At 47.9% G+C, this 7,571-nt stretch overlaps 1 long non-coding RNA gene across 1 annotated transcript; it reads left to right on the top strand.

Moving 5' to 3' along the window:
- The first annotated feature begins 742 nt into the window (after nucleotides 1-742).
- Nucleotides 743-3,470, top strand: LOC135115120 (uncharacterized). Its single transcript, XR_010275823.1, has 2 exons — nucleotides 743-2,966; nucleotides 3,068-3,470. It is a non-coding gene; the product is annotated as an uncharacterized LOC135115120 (long non-coding RNA).
- The last annotated feature ends 4,101 nt before the right edge of the window (nucleotides 3,471-7,571 follow it).

Here is a 7,571-nt window from a genome sequence, read left to right as displayed (position 1 = left end):
CGGGATGACGCCGCGCCGCCGTGACGTGTGGCGGCGCTGCAGGCATGTGACGAGACGCGGTAATGGGACAAGGAGCGTGAAATGGGGCGGCGGCCGGCGGACACAGTAGGACATGCATTGGTGTTTGGCGCGTGCCAGGCCGGGGCTGCACGCCGGGGCGGAGCTTGACAAAAGCAATGCACGTGCTAACACACCGTGATACTTTTTTTGAAGCATTATATTCATAAACATTAAAGCGCCGCGCAAACCAGCGGTCCTGCATACAATTCTGTGTAATTGTTTAATGAACACTTTTGTCGCTTCCGGGAGCCCGGTGATCAGACCCGGGGCGTGCCTCGCAGCGCCCGCGGCCAGGTGTGTGTGTGTGTGTGTGTGTGTGTGACCAGTGGGTAGTGGCGCCGACCTCCCTCCGGCGGAAAAGTGCAAGCAAGCGACACGCGCTCACGTTATGTTCTGCTTCCTGGTGGCGGTAAACGTGTCCAACCTCAAGCTGCATATTACTTTACATATATAGTTATATCTTTTTACAACCTTTCTGACAGAACAATATATATATATATATATATATATATATATATATATATATATATATATATATATATATATATATATATATATATATATATATATATATATATATATATATATATATATATATTGTCATGACAGAAAAGCTGCGATAGAAAGATTAGAATATATGAAGGAAAGTAAAACACAATAAGAGAAAGTGAATAAGCCAAAATAAAAAAAAAATAAAAAACGTGCTATAAGAAGGCGAGAGGAGGTAGTGAGTGGCAGGGCGCCGTGGGGAGCTGAGGCTGAGGGTTTAGCACAACACGGCGAGGAACTCCGCTGCCGGAATGGCGACGGAGAGCGAGGCGGGGCGAGGCGGAGTGTTGGGGCAATATGACTGTGGGTTCCCCGGGTAGAGGCACGGGGGTATACTCGTAGGGTCAGGGGGCGTGGTTCGGCGGGCCCAAGGGCTCGTCGGTCTATTATCTGCGGTGTGAAGGGTTTGACCGCAGCGCCGAGGCCGCCACGTGCAATGGGACGCGCCGGTGGCGAGAGGAGGGCGTCACGGCAGCGGGAGGCTGTGGGCGGGGGATCGTCCGCCGCGGATGACAAAGTTGTTGCGGAAATGTGTAGTCACGTTGCATTGCTAAAGTGTTCACCTTGTGGTGCCGGGAGCCGCTGCTTGCTGTGCAGCCTTGTGCTCCATCTGACGCCGAGAAGCAGGCCGAGCGTAACAGGTTTGTGCGTTCATTCGTTCAGCAATAACTGGATGCGAGTTTTTATTCAACATTTCGTGAAAGCGCCGCAGCGTCAAGGTCAGCGGTGTGCCAGAGGGCGGCAGTGATCCAGAGGCGCCCCAGCCAGCCCTTCACTGCCACAGCATTGCGCCCCGCGTGACGCCGCCGCCAGGGCACCCAAGTGTGTCGCGGTCACCCACCTGCTGGCCACGCATCCCCCGGGCCATATGTGGGGGTCGTAGCGCGTGCGTGCGGCCGCCTGTGCGGTGCGCGACTTGCTGCATGCTAGCACGAACAACCGCACCTAACTGTAGGGTCACGCAGGCTGGGGCATCCTTGCGCCCAGCATCCGCCGCCCACGTCCAGCAGCAACACCCACCGCCCAGCGGCCGAGAAAGAACGGCCGACAGTCAACAGCGCCAAGTGCCAAGAGTGCCAGCGGTGCCGACCACCACCCGCTGGCACGCTGCACTGTCACGATGGTCAGGGTGACGAAAATCACCGTCGGTGCGGCGAGGGACGTGACGTCCTACTCGGCACTAAAGAAATCCACTACGCTCACCCAGCCACTCATAAGGGCCTTGTCAGAAGCTATGACTGACTTACACCTTCATTAAATGGTTCCTTAATGTTCCTTAATAAAAATACGTTTCGAATATTTTTTAGGCACAGAAAACAATTACAGCTTTAAACGTGTCCTGTCCCTTAGCCGCGGCCAGGGCGAGGAGCAGGTGTTGTGGGTGAGAAACGGAGTGACAGGAGGTGACAACCTGACGGACACCTGTCCAACGCCCCGCCCAAGCAGCATCCTACTTCCCTCCAGTCTTCCTGTCGTGAACCTTCAGCTGTCGCCCCATATAGCACAGCCCTGCCAACCTGTCATGACGGCCGCTGCCCTGCCTTGCTGCTGCTACCTCCTTGTAGCCGCCGCTGTTTCTACCACTGATGGACAGACTTACCTCTTTCCGTTGCGTCGCCGCCGCTTGGTGGCATACACGGTGCCCAGGGTGTTGAGGGCGTTCATGTTGGTGGTGGGAGTGTTTTGTTGGCTCAGCATACTGGCTAACGAAGCATCCTTGGGCCCCGGGCTGAATGGGCTTGGCGGCGGCACTGGCACTGCTAGTGTCTGGCCGCTGCGACACTTTCTACACTTTACACTCCAACACACAGCCTCACCTCCCAACACGTGGCTGCGCCCTACACACAGGCGGACACACACTCCACAAGGCCGCTAGGCTTCACCAGGAGGCGTACGGGAGGCCTCGCACCACACATGCCATCAACACGCCGCACCGCCGTGCCACTGAACACAAGCTCCACACCACCACCACCGTCTCGCGCACACCGACCATTCGCTTGTTTTGTTTTTACGCGGCAGGGCTGGTGGCAGATCTGTGTGAGTGCGTACGTGCGTGTGCCGGCCGTGACGCCGCCCACTCGGCCCGCCAGCCAATGAGCAGCGGGGGGTCGGGGACGGGCCAGAAGACACCCAGCCCAGCCGAGCAGCGGAGGCCAGCACCAACATGGCGGCAGGACGGTTGACGCCGTGCAGTTGCCACCGCAAGTCTTGTACTTGTTCGGCCAAAACTTGAGTGAATTCCCAGTGGAAACTTTGCTGGACGAGTACCGCAAGGCCCGGGGGATGGCGTGGCTGCTGGCGGCGAGGCGGCAGGGGCGGCGCGAGGCTGCCTGGCCCTGTGTTTGTGTCCCCGCCAGGTAAGAGCGAGATAATTAACCTCTGCATCGGCCGTCACTCCGCCGCCGCCGCCGATAACATCTCCCAGGCAAGTACTCCACGCTAATATATTTGTTTTTAGGCAGATATGAGCGAGGAGGTGAGTGAGGTGCGGGAGTGGAGCAGGCAGGGCGCGGGCTGTGGGCGGGGTGGCGGCCGGCAAGGTGAGGCCGTGCACGCCCCTCCATCTGGTGCATCACAGTCCTCCCGGTGCACGGCGCCGCCTCTCACCTCCCGCCGCCTTCCTTCCTGACCACTCTCCCTCACGCAGGGACGCGGCATGACGGAGCTTTTTCACGGCGGCGGCAACTCCGCGGCAGAGCGCTCCACCACGCCGCCACCCCCGCCGCTGCGGCCGCCACGCCAGGCCGAGCGGTGGGCCTGTGGCCGCCCGCCTCATGCTGGGCGCCGCGCCGCACCGCCCGCCCTTCCTGGAAAACGAGAGACGGTGCATCGCTGAAACTTAGCATCCTTATTAAAATATTATTATTATTATTATCACTATTATTATCACTATTATTATTATTATTATTATTATTATTATTATTATCATTATTACTAATATTATTATTTTATTGTTATTATTATTGTTATTATTATTATTATTATTATTATTATTATTATTATTATTATAATAATCATCAATCATTATTATCATTATCATCGCCACCATCGGTCACTGTGCAATCACCGCCCGCCACCCTCGCTGTCCAGTGAGGCGTCACGCTCCACCACAAAAACACAACACAGTAATGGAAGCATAAAGTTACAAACACACAACACACCACACAGCGCAGGACACAGTGTGCTTCACAAAACTGACAATAAAGTCCCAAAACTGACAATAAAGTAGGAATGGAGAAAAATTACAACGATTGAGATGAAAAAGCAGCGATAACATTGTAACAACATTTAAAAAGAGGAAATATTCACCGTGAAACAAATAGCTGATAACTGTTGGGTGGCGCAGCGAGCAGGAAGAACTGTGCTGCTTCCTGGCGTGGCGAGGGAAGAACACAGAAATTACCAAGGGGAGTTGTGAGGTGGGCAACATGAAAAGAAACTGATCGAAATGGAGGAGGAGATACAACAAGAACATAAACCAATTTAACATGGAGTGGCACGTTTGACAACTTTAATGGCGATGAGCACACTGGGAGAGATTTGAAAAAACTTCCCTTGTTATACTCAAACAATTATTTCTGGATTGCGTGAATGTCTATATTTTTTTCTATTCCATTTGTTTACTTATTTATCTATCTATTTATTTATTTATTTATTTATTTATTTATTTACTTATTTTTCACATTTCGTCTTACAGTGTGAGAAGATCTTTTTTTTTTCAACTGAGGTAAAAATAAAAATGTAAAAATGAATTGACCATGAAAATAAAATATGAATCGTAATGATGATGGTAGCAACAGCTTGTCTCTAATATCTCATCCAGTAAATTTTGGTAAAAGTTTAACCCTTTCACTGCTACAAAATTCTCCTAAACCTTTAACCTTTTAAGGTACTTTTGCTCTATAGTCTCTTTAAAAAAGTTCTACAGCAAAGAAAAGACGAAATTTTACTCCTCATTCTATATTTTTGTACTTATGTTTCCATGCAATTGACTTCTTACAACGATCTTGATGTTATAAAAGGGCTAATAAAGCCTGTGGATACCCCTTCCGCAACGAAGAGGCAACAGATTGAGGTCAGCACATCCCGAGCACTCCATCAACCTGCAATGTAAAACTGTGAACTAAAGGCTGCGTTATCTCACCATGAATAACACCACGTGTCTCTTTACTATGCAGATGGAAGTGCAGTGCTGAGTGAGCCACCAACATCTCACACCTGCACGCATTAACTAAATTGTTCACCTGTGTATTCTCTTTAATCTAAATTAATAATAACGTAGAGAAAAATATACACTAGTACGATTTCCATTTTTTTCTACAGATTTTATAAACTGTTCCGCTCATAAGGCAGCTTGCCTCATGCTGACAGCAGTACCACCTACCTCTATACACTCAAACAGCCCTCAAGTGAGTACCAGCGGTCGTGTGCATGAGTTACGATAGGGAAGCGAGCGAAGAAAGAAGACAAAAAATAGAATTAATATATTGAAAACTCCCTTACGCATGTATCTCTCTATGGCTGAGCAAAAGAAATGCAAGTAAGTTTAAAGAAGTGTATTAAAGAGAGAGGGATGAATATTAGTAAGACAGCATTAATATATGAAGGCTTCTCTCTCCTCTCGCGTGTCTCTCTATGGCTCAGAGAAAAATACAGATAAATAAAGAAGACATTAAAGAAAGAGAATAGATATTAAGAAGAGAAGGAGAGAATCAGTATTTCTATCTCTAACTCCCTCACTCACGTGTCTTCCCTACTACAGCTGAGTAACGAAACAGTAACATGAATAAATATGAATAAATAAATAAAGACGAAAAGAAAAATAGATATTAAGATAGTAAGAGAGAATTAGTACCTCAAACTCCCTCACGTGTCATTCAGGCTCACACCTGAGCAACGAAAGGCGATGAATAAATATTAAATAAAATAACTAAAAATAAATAGAGACATGAATAAGGAAAAGGATGAATATTAAGAGAAGCGCTAGAATTAATACATCGAAGGTTCTCTCTCACATGTTTACACTTACCCTCCCAACCCCTCCCCCTCCACCCTTCCCATTACCCTTCTCCTTCCCCCGTGGACCGTCCATGCATGCCTACCATTTCTCCTCCCTCACCCCCCCCCCACATCACCCCCCTTCGGCGTGCCTGGAGGCTTGGGGCAGGTAATATCCTGATTGGCAACTAAGGCTTCCATTACCTGATTAGCTCACCTGTCTCTGCTTTTTTTTTTTTTCAGGGAAGATGCAAATGACACACGTATTCATTCCACGAGTTCTCACTACGAGGGTGGAGTGATGGTGGTGGTGGTGGTGCTGGTGGTGGTGGTGTTTTTGTTTGTGTGTGGTAAGGTGACTGGCCTCTCTCTCTCTCTCTCTCTCTCTCTCTCTCTCTCTCTCTCTCTCTCTCTCTCTCTCTCTCTCTCTCTCTCTCTCTCTCTCTCTCTCTCTCTCTCTTTCTCTCTCTGTGTGTGTGTGTGTGTGTATTTTCCAGGTATACTAATACACGTTACATACTACCTGACTGTTTCAATACCCTTGTTGACACCTGTGCAGAAAAAAAATAATATGTATGCAGACTTTTATTTAATATCTGACATCACTCATACGTCAATTGATATGCCATTGCTCTTCTTTCACTGAGACATGTCTGAAGCTGAAGGTAAGATAAAGAAAGATAAAGTCCAAAACATTCATACTATAATTCTGACTTACTAATGGGTTTATTTATCTATTTATTTATTTTTTTTTTTTTTTTAGGCCTGGCATCTTCTGTGGGCAATTTTCCTTTTTTTTTTTTTTTCTCTCTTTTTGTTAATTTTGTTACCTTAAGCCAGACCCCCCATTTGCATAGAAAACTGCTTAACAAGGACACAAAGATCACTACGAGGCATAGCAGTAATAATAACCTTAATGGCTTCATTTTCAAACAAGGCAGAGAAAGAATTTTAGCTTAACAAACAAACACAAACATCATTACGGGGTGCGGAAAATAATAACCATAATAGCTTCATTTTCAAGGAAGATAAACAAAGAATTTTAGCATTCCACACTGGCCTCGCAGCGATCACAAACATTTGCATTTAAGAAGCCTAAATATCATTACTGGGTAAGGAAAAATGATAACACTAATAACTTCATTTTCAAGGCAGAGAGAGAGAGAGAGAGAGAGAGAGAGAGAGAGAGAGAGAGAGAGAGAGAGAGAGAGAGAGAGAGAGAGGATTTCAACATTTCCACTCTGGCCTCGCAGGAATCACAAACACTTGCATTTCAGAAGCCTAACAAAAACATAAACATCACTACGGGGTAAAGAAAAAGACAACACTAATAACTTCATTTTCAAGAGAGAGAGAGAGAGAGAGAGAGAGAGAGAGAGAGAGAGAGAGAGAGAGAGAGAGAGAGAGAGAGAGGAGAGAGAGAGAGAGAGAGAGAGAGAGAGAGAGAGAATTTCAACATTTCCACTCTGGCCTCGCAGGAAGTACAAACACTTGCATCACTCACTCGTAAATCTTGATCAGCCTCCAAGATAAGGTAATCCTTCACCACGTGTCGGCGATGAGGAGGCGATAACACACCTAATAAGTCTCCTGGCCAGGTAAGATCACGGGGTGAGTCGCCTCTGCTGTCACCTGTCCGCGGAGGTGAACAGAAAGGGCGGAGGAGGAAAAAAGAAAACGATGGCAGACTATCAGGCGAGGCAAAGTGAATTTATCGTGGCCATAAATCTGGTTCCTAGTTTGTGGGTCCCGAGGTGAGAGTGATCGGGCCGGAAGCCTCGGGGCGGGTGAGGGAGGGTGACACCGGCCGCGGAGACTCACCTGCCGCACCCGTATTCTGAAACATCCGCGCCGCATCGACACTACTTTCAGGCCTCTAGTTGAAGATACACTGGTTTCCAAGGGTGTTTTGATGGTTCTAGTGACAGATTAAAAGTTTCTCTACAGTATTATCATGTGAAACA

Source organism: Scylla paramamosain, chromosome 28, assembly GCF_035594125.1.
Source record: "Scylla paramamosain isolate STU-SP2022 chromosome 28, ASM3559412v1, whole genome shotgun sequence".
In the NCBI taxonomy this organism is placed as follows: domain Eukaryota; kingdom Metazoa; phylum Arthropoda; class Malacostraca; order Decapoda; family Portunidae; genus Scylla; species Scylla paramamosain.
This window is presented reverse-complemented; position numbering and strand designations above follow the sequence as displayed.